At 40.6% G+C, this 20,430-nt stretch overlaps 1 protein-coding gene across 2 annotated transcripts in view; it reads left to right on the top strand.

Moving 5' to 3' along the window:
• The first annotated feature begins 5,352 nt into the window (after positions 1-5,352).
• Positions 5,353-20,430, top strand: part of LOC136864780 (actin-binding protein IPP) — a 208,207-nt gene continuing 193,129 nt past the window's right edge. For both annotated transcript variants that reach the window (XR_010859367.2, XM_067142160.2), the window contains exon 1: positions 5,353-5,780. The gene's annotated coding sequence lies outside the window, so the exon portion shown is untranslated. The remainder of the gene's footprint in view (positions 5,781-20,430) is intronic.

Raw genomic sequence — 20,430 nt, forward strand, 5'->3', positions numbered from 1 at the left:
TAAAATAATTAAAACACTTCTACATAATTGCACCGACACATGGCCACACTCATTGCTTTCTTAACACTGAGAATGTTCAAGCTTGCCTCCTGGTAGTGACGTCACGGTAGACATCCAGAACAGTTGTGAGGCCTTATTATCTAGGAGGTGTTAGTTCCGCTGAAGTGAAAACTTGCGTCATAGTTACGGCAAAAATATCGTTGCATCTTGTCGCCAAGATATGAAGTAGTGCTATGGAAGTTGGAATTCAACATGGATTTGAGTACACACACTTCCAAAATAGTCGCAAGTCAACAGTGAATAAAGCACAGAAACTAGTTGACAGTGGCCATGTATTACAGTTCTACGTTCTTTATTATTAGTGGCAAGAAATTTGCTAGCACACAAGCTACGTAAACCAAGTCACTGATATACGGAAACAGATCTTTAGGAATATTTTTCAAGATTTTGAACATTTTCACCCTCTGTATGCATGTTTCAACATGAAAAGGAGGCATAACAAGTAAAGAATGAGGTGACTGTGTTTTAATACCTGGCAATCCTTTGTCGGCTAATATAACGTCCCCTTCACTCAAAAGATTTAGGAAGCCTGAATTGTTAACAATAATTGTATCACTAGTTCTTCCACCATAACAGAGGAAAACAAAAACAATTGTTCCGTTTGGGGCCACAGTTAATAAAAATTTAAATGTATAACGTGACTTGTACGAAGAATATATGTAACATATCTCATATATTCTTGCTGGCGTTTCTGATTTCATTTCTGTGCAATCTATTAGAACTCGTGCGTCAGGATAAAATGTTTTAAAAGCGCGAGGCAGAGTGTTTAGCACGGATAGTTTTCTAGACTAGAAAATAAAATTATATAATTATAAGTGCGTTTCTTGTCTAGGCGCAGCAGTAGTCCGATGTACATCAAATATGACTGCGAAGGCAGCAAAGGTTATACCCAAGTTCATTTTCATTAAAAAGAGTAAACAAACATCGTTATTACTTATATTTTTATACACTTTAGAAACAAAGAAATAAAGTAAAAATCGAGTGTTTTAAATGATACACTTGTTAAATCCTTCAACTAACTGTGCATCACTTTTTATGCACTCGTATCCATGACATCCTCTGCATATGTCCAGGGGGTGTTGGGACCACATTTTTTTCCCACCTTCTCTGAAAAACTTGGAGGTACTGTGCTTGAGTTGTACCGTGTGCCTACATCATTCCCTCTAAAACACAAGTGAATTCGAAAGTCGTTGCTTCAATCTCAAATGCTGCTTGCACGGACTTACGTAGTTTTTCACACTCATTTCATGAAATTCCTGATTAGAAGACGTATGCATATTTGAACATTTAATTCGTTTACTCGCTCTTTCACACCGGGATACATCATATTCGCTTTACGGTTTCTTCTTATAGCTCTCATGAAACACATATTGTACGGTATATAGCATGGAGGATTTTCAATATTGGCTTTCCTCCAAACAAATGTTCACTGAAAATGACGGAGCATTTGGTGGGTTCCCATGGAGTTTCATCTGCACAGAAATGCAGGAAAACAATTATTATTATTATTATTATTATTATTATTATTATTATTATTATTATTATTATTATTATTATTATTATTATTATAAATATTCGGCGTAGTGAAGACACGTGCACATGGAAAGACATTAATGTAACCATACGAACCTGCTGCAATGCATACTTGAAATGAAATATACTATTTCGAATTGTACTTAAATGAACGTGTTCTTGACTTGGCATACCTGGTATGTTTGAACTGTGTGAAATGAAATGTGTGATTTACGCCACAAATGAAATAAGGTAGTGTACTTTCTTTATTCTTCCCACAGCCGAAATCCACTTCCTGCGTCTGTCCGATTCCCATGGACGACCAGGAAATGTGTGAAATGAAATTCCTTTTCCATACGTGTTTCTTTCTGTGTTGTGGCAGTTCCCTGCACAACAGTTTCTCTTTGATTTAGGTATTTTGATAATCTACTCTTACCACAATTTCACACCCACAGTTACACAACCTGGACTGACCGCTTTTTCCGTAAAATTAACGTAAAATTTGTGGTATTCAAAATGGAGGAACGTAACACTAACGTAAAGAGTACACAGCAGCCAATCAAAACACTGCCATGTTATTTAGTACGGAAGTCAGGTTTTGGGCTATCTCGCAGTTTTATATTTCAATAACTCGATGGAATCAAACAACGTGGTAGCGGAATCGATCATCAAACATCTATTGCTTTGCTCCTGGGAGCTGTGTAGGCCTACGGTACCTGAAAAGGCGATCTAAACAACGGTGCAGAAAATGGGTTCATCCCTTGAATCAAAGAAGGTTATCTCAGGGCGATTTCGGTAATCTACTGTAAGAAATGACCCTCATCAGTTCGTTTTGGACATGCGGATGAAACCTGAACTGTTTGCCTTTCTTACGATTTGCTTCCCCTTTTGTAATAAAAAGAAATGTAAAAGGTCTCCTTTACCGACATCTATGACCCTATCTATCACACCCCGATGAGATATTTGGATCTATTTGTTTGGATGATATCGTTTTCGTAAACTAGTAGTCCGTCATAATGTTAAGAAATATACAGGGACACTGTTTTATTTATGACAGGGATATTCTATCGTCCGTTTGCCAGCGCTGCGAGCTTGTCTCCCGCCATTTATTGTCAGATTTCATTACTACAGGATATTAATTTCCACCTATTATTTTTCGGTACAGCGTATTTGTAATTCTTTTTCTTTCTATCATACATAGCCTATACACAAAGATTATTTTGAAAGAGAATTACAAGTGTTTCGTCGAAAGAAGTCATTATATCGTGCACAACACACAATGTTTACCTCAGCTCTGATTGGCTGGTTCTTAAAGTTAACGTAAAATTAACCGCAAGAGCTTGGAGTTTGCAATCCCTTAATTTTACGGACTCGCAGTTAAGTTTACGTCGGCGCATTGTGAATGGATCCATTAGATAAGATGGCCGCTAACTTCTAAGTTAACGTTAATTTTAAGTTTACGTTACGTTACGTTTGCATTGTGAATGGGGCTTAAGACATGATTACCACCGCCGTCTCGATCCTCCTATACTGCCTGCTCTATGCGAGCCTTTTTGCGACTACGCTGCGACAAAATTTCTCCGCTAGATGGCAGACATGGACGCACAATGATCTAAACTTATTCTAATGACGACAGCCTACAAAACACTATGCAGTATGGTCATATGTTCACTGAAGCTTGTAAATTACATCAGTAACATTAAATATCGGCAATATTACCTGCACGATGTCGCAGTTGGCCTCTTCATGCACAATTTGAAGATTTTCCTGGACGAAGGCTTGGAGTGGTACCGTACTTTTTGTGTTCTTGCCAACGCAATATGAAATAATAGAGGTCTTACGAACTTGGCTAGGATAATATCACTAACATTTTGCTGATGTTCTTTGACCTCACACTGTAACAAAACACATTCTGAAAGTTTTTTTAAAATATTTGTTTTACGTCGCACCGATACAAGTGGGTCTAATGGCGATGATGGGATAGGAATGGGAAGGAAGCGGCCGTGGCCTTAATTAAGGTACATCCCAGAATTTGCCTGGTGTGAAAATGGGAAACCACGGAAAACCAACTTCGGGCTTGCCGACCGTGGGGTTCGAAACCACTATCTCCCGGATGCAAGCTCATAGCTGCGCGCTCCTAACCGCACGGCCAACTCGCCCGGTATTCTGAAAGGGAAGACGTCGCAAGTCTTCGTATTACGCTCATACGCTTGAAGGACTTCGACAATAGGGCACATCAGTTTAAACGAACTCCTGGAGATGCTTCACCAGAGCAACAAAACTAGGTTTTGGGTATCAAACTCCTCCTCTGTCCTGATGCATACCGGTAATCAGTTCCATTTAGAGGTGTCGAAGCTCTAGGCAGTGAGATGTTGCTGACACAAATGTCACACTCCATCCTCTCTTCAACAACACGAACCTAGTACCCGCAAGTTAGGATTTGATTTCCTGTTTCTAGTTTGATTGGAATATTATCGTCTGGATATCTGAGGTTGACCAAAATGTCTAAACATGAAGGCGTTTTGTGATTGTCCGTCCAAATTTTTATCACAAGGAATCCACTATCCTCCACGGCTTTAATCACCTTCTGGAAAAAAATCCGCAGCCTTTTTCCAGTCATTCGACCGGGCCAGGAATGGAATGAATGAAGGCCCCATCTAGCAGGGAGGATAGGAATTGTGCCGGCTGGCGAAGTCTGTCGCACCCCTCCGGGGCAATGATTAATGAGTGACAGATGAAGTGAAATGATATTCGAGTGTGTTTCTGGAATTAAATATGACAGGGAAAATCGGAGTATCCGGAGAAAAACCTGTCCCGCCTCCGCTTTGTCCAGCACAAATCTCACATGGAGTGACCGGGATTTGAACCACAGAACCCAGCGGTGAGAGGCCGGCGTCTTCCGCCTGAGCCGCGGAGGCTCCATCAAATTCTGAAATAAGGTGTAAAGGCATAGATGCGAGAGTAATCTGAGGATATCCAATTACTTCTTTCATTAGGTCCTTGCCTAGACAAAGCCGACAGCCGCTTTTCTCTCAATTCTCTTCTAGACGATATTTCATGGAGTCGTATATTTTCAGGCTGCGAACAACCTTGCCGAGATTGACAAAATGGTATACAACAGTTGAATATTTCGGGGAAAGAATCTGAAGTTTCAATTCTACGAAAAATGTACCTTGCACGAACGGAAAGAATCAAGTACCAACACCTTAAAATCACTTTTGAAATATTTATAAACATAACATAATTAATTCATTTCACAGTTCTATTCAAAATACATCTTGTACGAACGAAAGTGACCAGACACGTTTACTCATTATACAAAATAACTCAGGTTTTCACACACATTCATGCACCAATAATACAGTGCTACACCCACACTGACAGCGAAGATTGTGCGTCTACTGCTGCACTCTTACGGCGATGTGGAGAACTATTGGTAGTCGCGCCTTCCTGTGTTAAACTAGTGGCATAGAGCAGGCAGTATAAGAGGATCGAGACGGCGGTGATGATTACCAAATCGTTACCGATTTCTTCCGCTAGAGGCTCTAAGAGCGGCCCTGCACGGTCCCTATAAAAGCGGAAATCAATCCCAAATGTAGACCTGAACGTAATTCTTAAAACCCAACGTTCTATTACATTATTTTGGCTTTGATATGCATGCACTACTACTTGTAAGAAATCTGTGGGTAGTTGTTCAGTACATCCCATTTTGTTTTGTTCATTCTATCTTCTTTGGTACAATTTATGTATTCTTTGTACACCCTCTTTGTCCCGATCGGTGGTCGAATGTTGTGAAAGTTGACATGAATGTTATTGACAGGAAAAATGATTTTCCGACCTCAGAGTTTTAACCTGTGCATTTGTAACAGTGATAAATATTGACCTTTAGATTATTACGCAAGAAATGTCGATGTTCTACGGCTTGACGTATGGAATGAGTTACTTAAAATTGTTTACTTTTCTTTTGGTTTGTGTCTGGCAGTAATAATAATAATAATAATGATGATGAAGCTTGTTTTTTAAAGGGGCCTAACATCTAAGGTCATCGGCCCCAATAATGATGTGGGCCTGAACAATGTCATAGTAAGGATAAACTTTATTAATCATGATTATTGTACGGGAGTTTTTTCGATGGTCGTCACTGTTCATGACAAGATTACCGCGAGTGTTCGTTCACCTGTGGGCAGATTAAAATCCAAAAGCTGAAGGTAAGTTCATTACAAAACTTTCAGGGATTGACAGGAATGCTGTCTTTAATTTAGGAAGCTTCCTTTCCCACATTCTTATTTTTTTGTACTTATAGAAGAAGAATACAGTGCGTTTTTATCACTTAGAATGTTAAGTTTTTATCTTCATTCTGTTAACTACCATGTCCATTCTTTGTATGGTCAAAATCAAATACCTAGCTAAATATGATAATAGTGGACACTTCTGCGAGAAACTGGCGACGGTGCTTCTGCATGCCACCTAGTGGTTCGGGGAGATAACTAAAGTTTCTACTGTAGTCAGCTCTGTAGTTGGAAGTGTCACATTTGTAATTCAATAGTTTTGTGCTTGTTATATATCACTATTTTGGAAATGGCAGGAAGAGGAGTTATTTGTGCTATGTAGCCTACAGGGTGTTTTCCCCTGTGTTTTCATTCCCTGCCTGAAAGGTGGGGCGGGCTCCCTAGATCGTTACGCGATCTCTCGAGCCAAGAGATGGGAGCGGGCCGAGGAGACGTGAGGGAGAAGGAAAGGTGGTGGATGAAGTGAGAAATGACGGGAGATGTGTGTATGTGATAGGAGAAGATTAGAAGGAAACGTCAGGGGAAAATGCATGAAAAGCAGGTGGAGAGTAGTGGTGATATTATTAAGAGGTTTGGTGAGAAGGCAGATTATATCTAATGTTGAAAGGGGTAGGAGGAAGTGACTAAATTGGGGAGGGGTTGGAAGAGGAGAGGGGCCCAGGGGCGAACGATGTGTATTGTTGTGGCGAACTGTTGAGAGTGGGGAGCGAGAAGGCTCCATTCTGTAACGATGTCCAAGGATTCGGGCGCCGGCTAATAAGGCGGTGGATGTCAGCTGGAGTGTGAAGATAGAGTCGCACCATATATGTGGGGCCGTTGACGTGGATCTGGAATGCGCGTTGAGCTGGAACACCTTCTGCTTGGAGTGCCTGTATGATGTCCCGTTTTGAGATGTCCAGGGCTATCCCACGGAGGACACAACTTGACATGGCATGGAAGGATGGTGGCGGCGGTGGCGGTTGAAGTCGAAGTCAGTAAGGTGGTAGGGGGTTGATGGGCTGCAGTAGTCGAGGAAATTGGCAGGGAAGATGACATTACGGGCAAAGGGTGACGGGTCATGACAGTAGTAACTGGAGGTTGGGAACGGGTGTAGGCGGACGTTGTAGTGGTTGTGGTGGTTGTAGTTGTAGAGAAGGAAGGCGATGATTGTGGATGCGATGTCCGGTGTTGAGACACGTTGGTGAAGGGAACAATAGAGGGGTTTGCGGATATCTGGGCTAGGATGTACGAAGGAGTTGGCACCACTGCATAGGTTCCATGGTTAATAGTCGCACCGGAGGCTTGCAGTCATCGCAGGTTGTCCTCGTTGGCTAGATATACTAGAATCTGTGATGAAGGTGTGGAAGTTGCACCATCCTCCAGTCTGTACTGTCCGCACACTTTATCTTGATGCATTTGTGTACGGGGTGAGGAGTAAGGAGCGAGCTGTCCCGGTATCGATAGTGCTGCCTGGTGCTGCTAAATGAATGAAAATGAAATCTGAATTGAATCGAGAATATGATCGATATGAAATGAAATTTCTAAACCGTTATCATCTTAAGCCAACAACTATGTCACATACACATTATATAACATTATAAAACATATCTCTCGATGCGAATCTTGTTCCTAGCATGAATTCTATACTTTGACTTTGATGTGTAAACAACAACAGTACCAGTACCTAAAGTTTACGCCAGATGTCGCACAACGATGCTTAAGCGATTCATAGTTTGTGTTTCAAAGGTTGCCAGTATGAATCTCGAAGATCGCCGAGGTAGACCGATTCAGCACTAGGATGTAAATGCACCAAGATAAAGTGTGCGGATAGTAGATGTTGTTAACTGGAATGCCGGATGTGCAGAGGTCGATGAAAATGTCGTCTTCAGAGACGTCCAGATCAACATCGGGGATGAGACAGGTGGGCATCATTGTCTGGGAGACTGACTTCCTACTCAGTGTCAGGCCGATATGTGTTATTAAGTCGGCTAGGTAGCTAGATAAAGATGATCGCCACCTGGCCAAGCAAAAATATTTGTATCTGCTGTGGAGTTTCATAGTCCTTAATGAAGGATGTGGCAGAACTGGAGGGTGTATCGTAGAGATAGGATAGGAATGGTAGGAGGGGGAGTATTCATTCTTGTGAAAGAATAATTTGTAAGCTACGGAAAAGTTAAAGATGACAAACATGAAATTATAGGGGTAAGGCTCATCTCTAAAGATAATAGACAACTTGATGTCTTTGGAGTGTACAGACCAGGAAAGGGTAGCGCAGATGCTGTTTCAGAATTATTTGATAAGATGATCAGCTATGTGGGAAATGATAAGGAAGGAAACGTGATTGTAGCGGGTGATCTCAATTTACCAAATACCGGGCGAGTTGGCCGTGCGCGTAGAGGCACGCGGCTGTGAGCTTGCATCCGGGAGATAGTAGGTTCGAATCCCACTATCGGCAGCCCTGAAGATGGTTTTCCGTGGTTTCCCATTTTCACACCAGGCAAATGCTGGGGCTGTACCTTAATTAAGGCCACGGCCGCTTCCTTCCAACTCCTAGGCCTTTCCTATCCCATCGTCGCCATAAGACCTATCTGTGTCGGTGCGTCGTAAAGCCCCTAGCAAAAAAAAAAACAAAAAAAAAAAATTACCAAATGTCAGTTGGGAAGGTAATCCGAACGACAGAAAGCATGACCGACAAATGGCAAATAAGTTAATATGGGAAGGGCAGCTGATTCAGAAAGTGATGGAACCAACTAGAGGGAAGAATATTCTGGATATGCTGCTGGTAAAACCAGATGAGCTCTATAGAGAAACCAAAGTAATAGATGGTATTAGTGATCACGAAGCTGTTTTTGTTGTAATTAAAAATAAATGTGAAAGAAAGGAAGAGATTAAAATTAGGACTGTTAGGCAGTACCATATGGCTGATAAAACAGGCATGAGGGAGTTTTTAATAAGTAACTATGATCGGTGGGAAACGGTAAATAAAAATGTAAACAGACTCTGGGATGGTTTTAAAGCAATTGTTGAGGATTGTGAAAATAGGTTTGTACCTTTAAAAGTGGTAAGGAATGGTAAAGATCCACTATATTATAAGAGGGAAGTAAAGAGACTAAGAAGGAGGTGCAGGTTGGAAAGAAAGAGTTAGAAATGGCTGTGGAAGTAAGGAGAAATTGAAGGAACTTACTAGGAAATTGAATCTACCAAAGAAGTCGGCTAAGGATAACATGATGGCAAGCATAATTGGTGGCCATACTAATTTTAGTGAAATATGGAAGAGTATGTACAGGTACTTTAAGGCAGAAACAGGTTCCAAGAAGGACATTCCAGGAATCATTAATGAACAAGGGGAGTGTGTATGCGAGGATCTTCAAAAGGCAGAAGTATTCAGCCAGCATTATGTAAAGATTGTTGGTTACAAGGATAATATCCAGATAGAGGAGGTGACTAATACTAAAGAAGTATTAAAATTTACCTGTGACAGCAATGACATTACTATATCTATTCATTGAATTGAGACGAAGCTCCCTTCCCAAAAATTGACCAGCAGTCAGCTTCAAAGTTCCGCATTAGACTCAATTCAGGGCACTTTAAGCAAGCTCATAATAAATAACAGCTTACCTGGAAGGAGTGAAAAACATTCAACAATAATTTGAACAGTGTCATGAAGTCAATCATTTTTAAAACCTTTTAACCGGAAGACAGACAGACATTTTTAATGTAACAAAGTGAAACTTTTAACAACTATTCCAATGAATAGATATAGTTTTTAAGCTGACCCAGTATGTAATCATCCAGTCTCATTTCATTAACCCATTAACCCCCATATTGTTTTAACATAATTTTAATTTAAGTTGTATTCTAGTAGTCTTTAAGAGAATCAATGTACTTGCAAATAACATGTTAAAAAACTTAGCGATTCACTTAAGCTTAACAACAGCTGAAGATGTTCCCAGGTGAGAACGAAGCATGTACTGTTTACAAATAAAAATTTGCTAAAAGGCAAATAAAAAGTATCAAAAAGGTGGAAGATTTTAAATTATTGTAACTCTCTGTAAGTGGTATGTTCCGAGCTGTCCGTGGAGAGATGGCGTGGGAGGACATCAGGTGATGAATAAGTTTGGATGGTGTCTTTAAAAGTAGGGAAGATAACAATATGAAGATAAAGTTGGAATTCAAGAGGACAAATTGGGGCTAATATTCGTTTATAGGAAGGGGAGTTAGGGATTGGAATAACTTACCAAGGGAGATGTTCAATAAATTTCCATTTTCTTTGCAATCATTTAAGAAAGGGCTAGGCAACAACAGATAGGGAATCTGCTACCTGGGTGACTGCCCTAAATGCAGATCAGTAGTGATTGATTGATTGATTGATTGATTGATTGAAATTATACAGATGTTCAAATTTCACAGTTAATGTGGGGCTGTTATCACTTCAATCAATCAATCATCAATCAATACTGATCTGCATTTAGGGCAGTCGCCCAGGTGGCAGATTCCCTATCTGTTGCTTTCCTAGCCTTTTCCGAAATGATTTCAAAGAAATTGGAAATTTATTGAACATCTCCCTTGGTAAGTTATTCCAATCCCTAACTCCCCTTCCTATAAATGAATATTTGCCCCAGTTTGTCCTCTTGAATTCCAACTTTATCTTCATATTGTGATCTTTTCTACTTTTATAGACGCCATTCAAACCTATTCGTCTACTAATGTCATTCCACGCCATCTCTCCGCTGACAGCTCGGAACATACCACTTAGTCGAGCAGCTCTTCTTCTTTCTCTCAATTCTTCCCAACCCAAACATTGCAACATTTTTGTAACGCTACTCTTTTGTCGGAAATCACCCAGAACAAATCGAGCTGCTTTTCTTTGGATTTTTTCCAGTTCTTGAATCAGGTAATCCTGGTGAGGGTCCCATACACTGGAACCATACTCTAGTTGGGGTCTTACCAGAGACTTATATGCACTCTCCTTTACATCCTTACTACAACCCCTAAACACCCTCATAACCATGTGCAGAGATCGGTACCCTTTATTTACAATCCCATTTATGTGATTACCCCAGTGAAGATCTTTCCTTATATTAACACCTAGATACTTACAATGATCCCCAAAAGGAACTTTCACCCCATCAACGCAGTAATTAAAACTGAGAGGACATTTCCAATTTGTGAAACTCACAACCTGACTTTTAGCCCCGTTTATCAACATACCATTGCCTGCTGTCCATCTCACAATATTTTCGAGGTCACGTTGCAGTTGCTCACAATCTTGTAACTTATTTATCACTCTATAGAGAATAACATCATCCGCAAAAAGCCTTGCCTCCGATTCCACTTCTTTACTCATATCATTTATATATATAAGAAAACATAAAGGTCCGATAACACTGTCCTGAGGAACTCCCCTCTCAGCTATTACAGGGTCAGACAAAGCTTAACCTACTCTAATTCTCTGAGATCTATTTTCTAGAAATATAGCAACCCATTCAGTCACTCTTTTGTCTGGTCCAATTGCACTCACTTTTGCCAGTAGTCTCCCATGATCCACCCTATCAAATGCTTTAGACAGGTCAATTGCGATACAGTCCATTTGACCTCCTGAATCCAAGATATCTGCTATATCTTGCTGGAATCCTACAAGTTGAGCTTCAGTGGAATAACCTTTCCTAAAACCGAATTGCCTTCTATTGAACCAGTTATTAATTTCGCAAACGTGTAATACAATCAGAAAGAATGCCTTCCCAAAGCTTACATACAATGCATGTCAAACTTACTGGCCTGTAATTTTCAGCTTTATGTCTATCACCCTTTCCTTTATACACAGGGGCTACTATAGCAACTCTCCATTCATCTGGTATAGCTCCTTCGGCCAAACAATAATCAAATAAGTACTTCAGATATGGTACTAAATCCCAACCCATTGTCTTTAGTATATCCCCAGAAATCTGATCAATTCTAGCCGCTTTTCTAGTTTTCAACTTTTGTATCTTATTGTAAATGTCATTGTTATCATACGTAAATTTTATTACTTCTTTGGCCTTAGTCTCTTCCTCTATCTCGACATTATCCTTGTAACCAACAATCTTTACATACTGCTGACTGAATACTTCTGCCTTTTGAAGATCCTCACATACACACTCCCCTTGTTCATTAATTATTCCTGGAATGTCCTTCTTGGAACCTGTTTCTGCCTTAAAATACCTATACATACCCTTCCATTTTTCACTAAAATTTGTATGACTGCCAATTATGCTTGCCATCATGTTATCCTTAGCTGCCTTCTTTGCTAGATTCAATTTTCTAGTAAGTTCCTTCAATTTCTCCTTACTTCCACAGCCATTTCTAACTCTATTTCTTTCCAGTCTGCACCTCCTTCTTAGTCTCTTTGTTTGTCTATTATAATAAGGTGGGTCTTTACCATTCCTTACCACCCTTAAAGGTACAAACCTGTTTTCGCATTCCTCAACAATTTCTTTAAACCCATCCCAGAGTCTGTTTACATTTTTATTTACCGTTTTCCACCGATCATAGTTACTTTTTAGAAACTGCCTCATACCTGCTTTATCAGCCATATGGTACTGCCTAACAGTCCTACTTTTAAGACCTTCCTTTCTATCACATTTATTTTTAACTACCACAAAACAGCTTCATGATCACTAATACCATCTATTACTTCAGTTTCCCTATAGAGCTCATCTGGTTTTATCAGCACCACATCCAAAATATTTTTCCCTCTGGTTGGTTCCATCACTTTCTGAATCAGCTGTCCTTCCCATATTAACTTATTTGCCATTTGTTGGTCATGCTTCCTGTTGTTCGCATTTCCTTCCCAATTGACATCTGGCAAATTCAGATCTCCCGCTACAATCACATTTCTTTCCATGTCGTTTCCCACATAGCTGACTATCCTATCAAATAATTCCGAATCCGCATCAGTGCTACCCTTTCCCGATCTGTACACTCCAAATATATCAAGTTGCCTATTATCTTTAGAAATGAGCCTTACACCTAGAATTTCATGTGTCTCATCTTTAACTTTTTCGTAGCTTACAAATTCTTCTTTCACGAGAATGAAAACTCCCCCTCCCACCTTTCCTATCCTATCTCTACGATACACACTCCAGTGCCGTGAGAAAATTTCTGCATCCATTATATCATTTCTCAGCCATGATTCAACTCCTATTACAATATCTGGTAAATATATATCTATTAAATTACTTAATTCTATTCCGTTCTTTACAATACTTCTACAGTTCAACACTAACAATTTTATGTCATCCCTACTTGATTTCCAGTTCCCTGTTCACCGGGCGAGTTGGCCGTGCGCGTAGAGGCGCGCGGCTGTGGGCTTGCATCCGGGAGATAGTAGGTTCGAATCCCATTATCGGCAGCCCTGAAGATGGTTTTCCGTGGTTTCCCATTTTCACACCAGGCAAATGCTGGGGCTGTACCTTAATTAAGGCCACGGCCGCTTCCTTCCAACTCCTAGGCCTTTCCTATCCCATCGTCGCCATAAGACCTATCTGTGTCGGTGCGACGTAAAGCCGCTAGCAAAAAAAAAAAGTTCCCTGTTCCCTTATCACCGCTCCCTAGGCCATCCCGTTTCCCTGAATGTACCTCCCTATTACCCTTCCAAACAAATTTCCTAACTTATACGTACCACTGCGGTTTAAATGAAGGCCATCCGAGCGCAGATCCCTTTCTCCTACCCACCCATTAGGATCTAGAAATTTCACTCCCAGTTTCCCACATACCCACTCCATAGTCTCATTTAAATCCCCAATCACCCTCCAGTCAGTATCCCACCTACACAGTATTCCACTAATAACAATCTCTGCTTTCTTAAACTTCACCCGTGCTGCATTTACCAGATCCCACACATCTCCAACTATGTTGGTACTTATATCAGCTTGCCTTACGTTGTTGGTACCAACGTGAAACACTACCACCTTCTCCTTCCCCTCCTCCCTCTCTTCTACTTTCCTCAACATCTGCCTCAACCTAATTCCTGGATAACATTCTACCCTGGTTCCCTTTCCTCCACACACTTTCCCCACGTGTCTAACGATGGAATCCCCCATGACCAGAGCCTCAACCCTACCCACCTCATTTGATCCCCTCCCCTCCTGGTCAGCCCTATCTTTCCTGATAGCTGCAGAAGCTACTTCCTCCTCCCTTTTCTCCTTCCCATGACCCTGTTCCACCTGTCTTTTCCTATCCTCTACTCTACATTTCCCTTTCCTACCTTTTCCCTTCCTCCTACTTCCACGCATCTCAGCAACAGTTCCCTGTCCCTCATCTTCCCTCTGTTGTTCTACCTGGAGTGACTCGTACCGATTTCGCACAGACACCTGTCCTGAATTCTGATCCTGAATAGAGCCCTTGGCCTGCAATCTCCTTCCCCTTAGAACATTAGTCCACCTGTCTTCTACAACTCCTCCCTTTCCTTCCCCTCCCTCTTGTACACCTACTGTAACCTGTACATTGTTTGAGGGAGTCCTATCTTCCTTCCCGTCTTCTGTGAGAATCCTAATTATCTCCCTCAAACTTTCCAACTCCTCCCTCATACCCCTCAATGCCTCACCACACCCACAATAAGTACACTCGCGCTCCTTAGCCATTCTTTACGGGGGAAAAATTTTAAATTAAAAAATAAAATAACTTATTTGCAAAAAAATAAATGAACGGAGGGATAGGCTATATTGTCTGGGATAGTACACAACAATAAGGTAATTAATATACGACTACACTACAATACTACTTAGTCGTGCTCTATTTTTTTTTTTTTTTTAATCCTACAACCCCTAACAGGATAAAAGCTGCTGTTAATTACTGAATATCGAAAGTAATACACAAGAACTACACAATTCCAAACTGCAATTAAGCCTATCCTAATTTCAACAATATTTTAGTAAGAGTTTCTACGGATACCTCTACCACACCAGTACTACACAAATATTTTACAATAATAAAATAAGAACACTAAATTCTAATAGGATATTACTCGTATACTACTGTACAGTACACTACAGTAATTTTTAAACTACTTTCAGAGGTATCCTAATTACGATACCGGTACCGTACCGTATGTCACTACTAAGCACAACAGAAATGAAATTTGCAAGAACTACTGTACTCAAAGATTACCAACGAAGCTAAATGCTTAGACAAATTATTATTAGTATTACGGTCTAATAGATATATTAATACACGAAAGATAACACACGAATATAGCACGCAAGATATGGCACTATCTAAATGTACTGTATCTATACTACAATGTATCTACACTACACTACACTGCGTTTGGTTAAATGCTTAAGTATCAAAAGGATTGCTGTACACGAAGAAAAACACGAATATAACTGGCAAGATACTATCTAATATCTTCACTACAATTCTACTGAAATGTGGTTATGTGATTATTACAGCTGGTGGATTACTATTATTTTCCCTACTCCACGGGACGGAGAAAAAAAAAGTGTCCATAATTAGGCCTACCGAAAAATACGAGGTTGTCTACAATAATTTCTCAAATATTTCTATCAAAACTACTACTACTACTACTACTACTACTACTACTACTACTACTACTACTACTACTCCAGGGACTTGAACTGCAATTAGTGGGATATATGAACTTTATTATTATTAGCTAACCGCTCATAAATACTGAAAAATCGAGGGAGAGAAATATAAATTACGGATACTACCTACTTGCCTCAGCAGGAAGGATAAGATAATTATGAGCGACAGGCATTTGAAAGGATGACAAGAGCAGGTAAGGACATCCGTGAAGCTGTTTTTTTTTCCGAAGGTCCCAGTTGGCTGCATTAAACACTTTTATTTTAATACTATGCACTATGTGCCAGTCTACATCTTTCATCCATATTAGGGTTAATTACTTTTAAACTAGCCACTAGCCACTTGTATCATTTGTGACCTTTTTCATACTTACAAACTTCCATATCTATTCTAAAAGCTTTCTTCTTTTGAAATGTTTCAGCTAGGTTTTAATTTCTTTTAAACAGTTGAAGAATATAGTTCATGATCAATTATTTTCTCTAGAGACAATATGGCACCAGTTGCAACGTCGCTGGCTTCAAAGTTAAAATCGCGGATTGTATTTGACGAGTCCTTTACAACTGATGGCAAAGTAGTGATTTGTCAAGCATGCAGCAAACGTATCGGATGTTCCATGAAATCCCAGCTTGAACAACATGCGCTAAGATTTCTGCATAGAAGGACCCAATAATTAGGTCTACAGAAGAAACAAATACTTTTAGCACAGATGCAGCCTTCACCTTCAGGTAGCCCTCTGAACATCCCTCTCAGTTTCTCCCCAGATGGCAATATGATAAGCAAAAAAAAAAATGTATTAGGATCTTCTTTACCTATTACTTTGAGTTCCTTTATAATAGTATCCATAAGTGAAATTAAACTTTTGTTTGACTGCTTTCTTATTAGTTTTCCCCCCATTATGGTGGGGGCATAGTATACACCCATGGTATCCCGCCTGTCATATGAGGCAACTAAAAAGGGGTGACCTTGGTGCGGAATTGGATTATGGTCTTGGAATTTTTAATTGAACCCTCTTGTGGGTTGAAGGGTATGGATACATCTACAGGTAATCTCTGCGTATCGTAGAAGGCGACTAAAAGGGTCATGTGGCCATCTGTCTCCTCTCGGGGGTTTGTTGTAGACAGATCGAAAATTTAATGTGTGTGCTGCTTGGGGAATGGCCTCTTACTTGTGCAACTATGCTGTAGTCAAGCAGTATCTATAACCCCTCAGGTGGGAGAGTCATATATCCTGCAGTAGTTTTCCACCTAAAAACACCCCCTGCGGGTGGGGGACGCACATGTAGAATACACTCGTGGTATCCCCTGCCTGTCGTAAGAGGCGACTAAAAGGGGCGACCAAGGGCTGACTGAATTAGAACCATGAAACTAATTTTGAATCGTACCATCACGCGGGGAACACCATGGGTTGCCTGTACTTGCGAGTAGTACCACTATATTAGGTATGAAATAAGTTTGTGATTAGTAGCAGCTGGAGGGGGTTCTCCTGTGGGTTTCCAGTACCCGTGCGTCGTACCCATGTGAGCAACACCGCGGGTCTGGGCGTTGCCTGTGAGTTGTACCACTATATGAGCGACACCGTGGGTCTGCGTTGCCTGTGATTGGTACCCACTCTGTGAGGAACACCACGGGATGTGTGGTTAGTACACCTAGGTGAGGAACCTTATCGGCCTGCGTTGGCTATGAGTGGCGCCATTGTGTGAGAAACACCATAGGTCTGCGTTCCCTGTATGAAGTGCAAACCTTGTGAGTAGTACCTTCTTGTGTTGAACACCGTGAGTCTTCGCTACTTTTGATTAGTACCCCGACATGACATATACCATGGTTCTACTTTACTCTCTACATGTACCATTCTGTGGGGCCTTAGACGTGGATTTTGCACCCCTTTAAACATCAAGCATCCTTGTGCTTTATAAGTGGTCCCTTGGTCAGTAATACTATTATTTTTGATCTTGTTTTAGTCTGATCCACAGTTTTTTGTTTGTTTGGTTGCTTTTTGTTGGGTTCATGTCCGTCAAATCATTCTTCATGACAATTTTTATTTTATTTTGGTCAGTGGATGTATTTGACCTTTTTGTTATTTCATTTCGTACCATTAGGGGCCGATGACCTCGATGTTAGGCCCCTTTAAACAACAAACATCATCATCATCATACCACCTAAAAACATAGGTCCCTGCACAGCTGGATGTCTGAGCTAGAACCCCACTGTTAACGCGCCTAAACGACATTGTTTAACATCAAATCCTGGGCAGTAACTTAAAAGCCAGGCAGGTATTGCCTTGCCTGCATGGTGGCTACAGAGTCTGCCCACTATTGGAGTTGGTGCCATTAAGCAGATGTGCCAACTCCCCTGATTTAAGTGGGAGATTCCCGATTTTTGGTCTTTTCTCCCGCTGTCCTGATCGCAGAGACTTATCTCTGGATTTTGAGAGTAGACTTCTTATTGTTTGAAAATGCCATTTTTTTCCTCATTCTTTAAGTAGCCGAAGAGAATTGATTTTCAGTGGGCACTGTCAGGGCAAATGCAATCCGCTCCTGGTGATCTTGAATATGACAGAATCTGTAACGTAAATGTAATGCTTTATATTCTATCATTTCCACATAGCAGTGCCGACTGTGAGACACTTCTAGCAGGTTTACATGGACAGAAGCACAGTTCAGATCAATATATCCTGAAAAAGAATTCTATATAACAAATTAAAAAAACTCCACTTAAAATCTATTCGTCAAGGCAAGTGCTTTGAGCAAATAACTTAGTTCAGAATTTTTTAAGAGGTCTAAGGCAGTTGCGATGAAGAATCATACATGTTCAATCAATGATCTGCATTTAGGGCAGTCGCCCAGGTGGCAGAGTCCCTATTAATTGTTTACCTCATATTTACATTTATTTATAACTAGCTGACCTGATAGGCCGGCCCCGTGGTGTAGGAGTAGTGTGCCTGCTTCTTACCCGGATGCCCCAGGTTCGATTTCTGGCCAGGTCAGGGATTTTTACCTGCATCTGAGGGCTGGTTCAAGGTCCACTCAGCCTACGTGATTAAAAGTGAGGAGCTGTCTGACGGTGAGATGGCGGCCCCTGTCTTGAAAGCCAAGAATAAAGGCCGAGAGGATCCGTCGTGCTGACCACACAACACCTCGTAATCTGCAGGCCTTTGGGTTGAGCATGGTCGCTTGGTAGGCCATCGCCCTTTGGGGCTGTTGCGCCATGGGGTTTTTTGTTTTAGCTGACCCAATAGACGTCGTTCCATAAAAAATAAATGACAATTGAACGAACTTCAATTGAGTCTGTACTGCACGCAAAAATCAGAAGAATGCAAATCACTACATTATCAACATCAAATGAGTTAAGTTTGTACTGCTACCAAAAGTTAGTAACAAACAGCTGAATGAGAAATGTGTTTTCAGTATCAGCAATATTAAAATCTTCATAGTGATTAAGGAAATGCTGGGAAAGGTCCCAGCACATTACTGCCCAGAAATAACCCTGATAGTTGCATAGATGGGAACTGTTTTTAGCAGGTCTTCAAATCCCTTACTGAGCCATAATTTTCCCCCGGTGCATATCAAGTAATTTGATAAGATGCTGCGAAGACAATGTGGGAAAACGTAATCTTCTTTTTTCGTAGTAAATAATTATCATAGAAAACACTGATTCCAATCAACACTATGAAGATATAATTTCATCAAAAATACTGCTGTTTTCTCTGGCATGAAAGTGTTCCTCACATGATCACAACTGTGAAATGGAACTGAGAAATGACATACGTGCCAAAATAAAAAAATTGTGGGAATTAAAGAAAATTATATTACGTTCAAACTAATATGTTTTACTACATTTTGACAATTTCCAGGTATCATTTAGGTTAAAAGAAAGATGATGATATAGAACAGTGTAGTACAGTCTTGCTCATTGAGACACAGAAGTACAACATATGTACAGTTTTCAGGAAAGATATAAGTGCCATGTGAAATGTCTTTAGAAAGTGATACAAGTGTGAGGAGCAGGGAGCATGATATCGACAATAGCAATACTATTATGTTTGAATGGCATTTATTAAAGAAGAGCATACTATACTATGCAACCGATGACAAAAATATGAGACAGCAAAGTAGGTCTAATATCGTTCATTCATAACATTTTATAACAAAGGTTTCCAGCATTTTTCACTGACGAAGTTCTTTATGCAAGTCATGATACTTTGGATCCATATATTCCAGCATTGCCAGAAGATCTTGGTTTTTTTTTTTTTGCTGTCAGAATTGGAAGACGTGAACTTAAAAGTCAAAATGTCTTGCACTTTCTTCCCTTTTTTAGAACCTGGTGTGTTGTCCACTCTTCCATAGCATTGAATGTGTGCCTAGTTTTGATAGTCATGGGAATAGTGGAGGAAACCTGAATCCATGAAACCTCACTTATTTGTACCTTCACCGGGCGAGTTGGCCGTGCGCGTAGAGGCGCGCGGCTGTGAGCTTGCATCCGGGAGATAGTAGGTTCGAATCCCACTATCGGCAGCCCTGAAGATGGTTTTCCGTGGTTTCCCATTTTCACACCAGGCAAATGCTGGGGCTGTAACTTAATTAAGGCCACAGCCGCTTCCTTCCAACTCCTAGGCCTTTCCTATCCCATCGTCGCCATAAGACCTATCTGTGTCGGTGCGACGTAAAGCCCCTAGCAAAAAAAAAAAATTTGTACCTTCGTAGTATTCCGGAACTCATCGGCCTTAGGAGCAAAATCGAGGAAGTCGCTTCTTTGCATAGCTATTACCTTGAAAGGTTTCTTAATCCTGGCCAACCTAACAATGTTATGGAGGTTCTCTGGTACCTTTACATTCTTATGTTTCTCGATCACACCGAAATCCCGATCACATGGCATGTAACTGTGACTGCTGACAAGAAATTTCATATCTATGTACTCAAACTGCTTTTGTGTTGCTCGGTACACCAGTAAAATTAAAATCGTTCGATTTTTTGTTTTGTCCGGCGCAGTTATCACACTACAGTTTCAGT

Source organism: Anabrus simplex, chromosome 2, assembly GCF_040414725.1.
Source record: "Anabrus simplex isolate iqAnaSimp1 chromosome 2, ASM4041472v1, whole genome shotgun sequence".
Classification (NCBI taxonomy): Eukaryota; Metazoa; Arthropoda; class Insecta; order Orthoptera; family Tettigoniidae; genus Anabrus; species Anabrus simplex.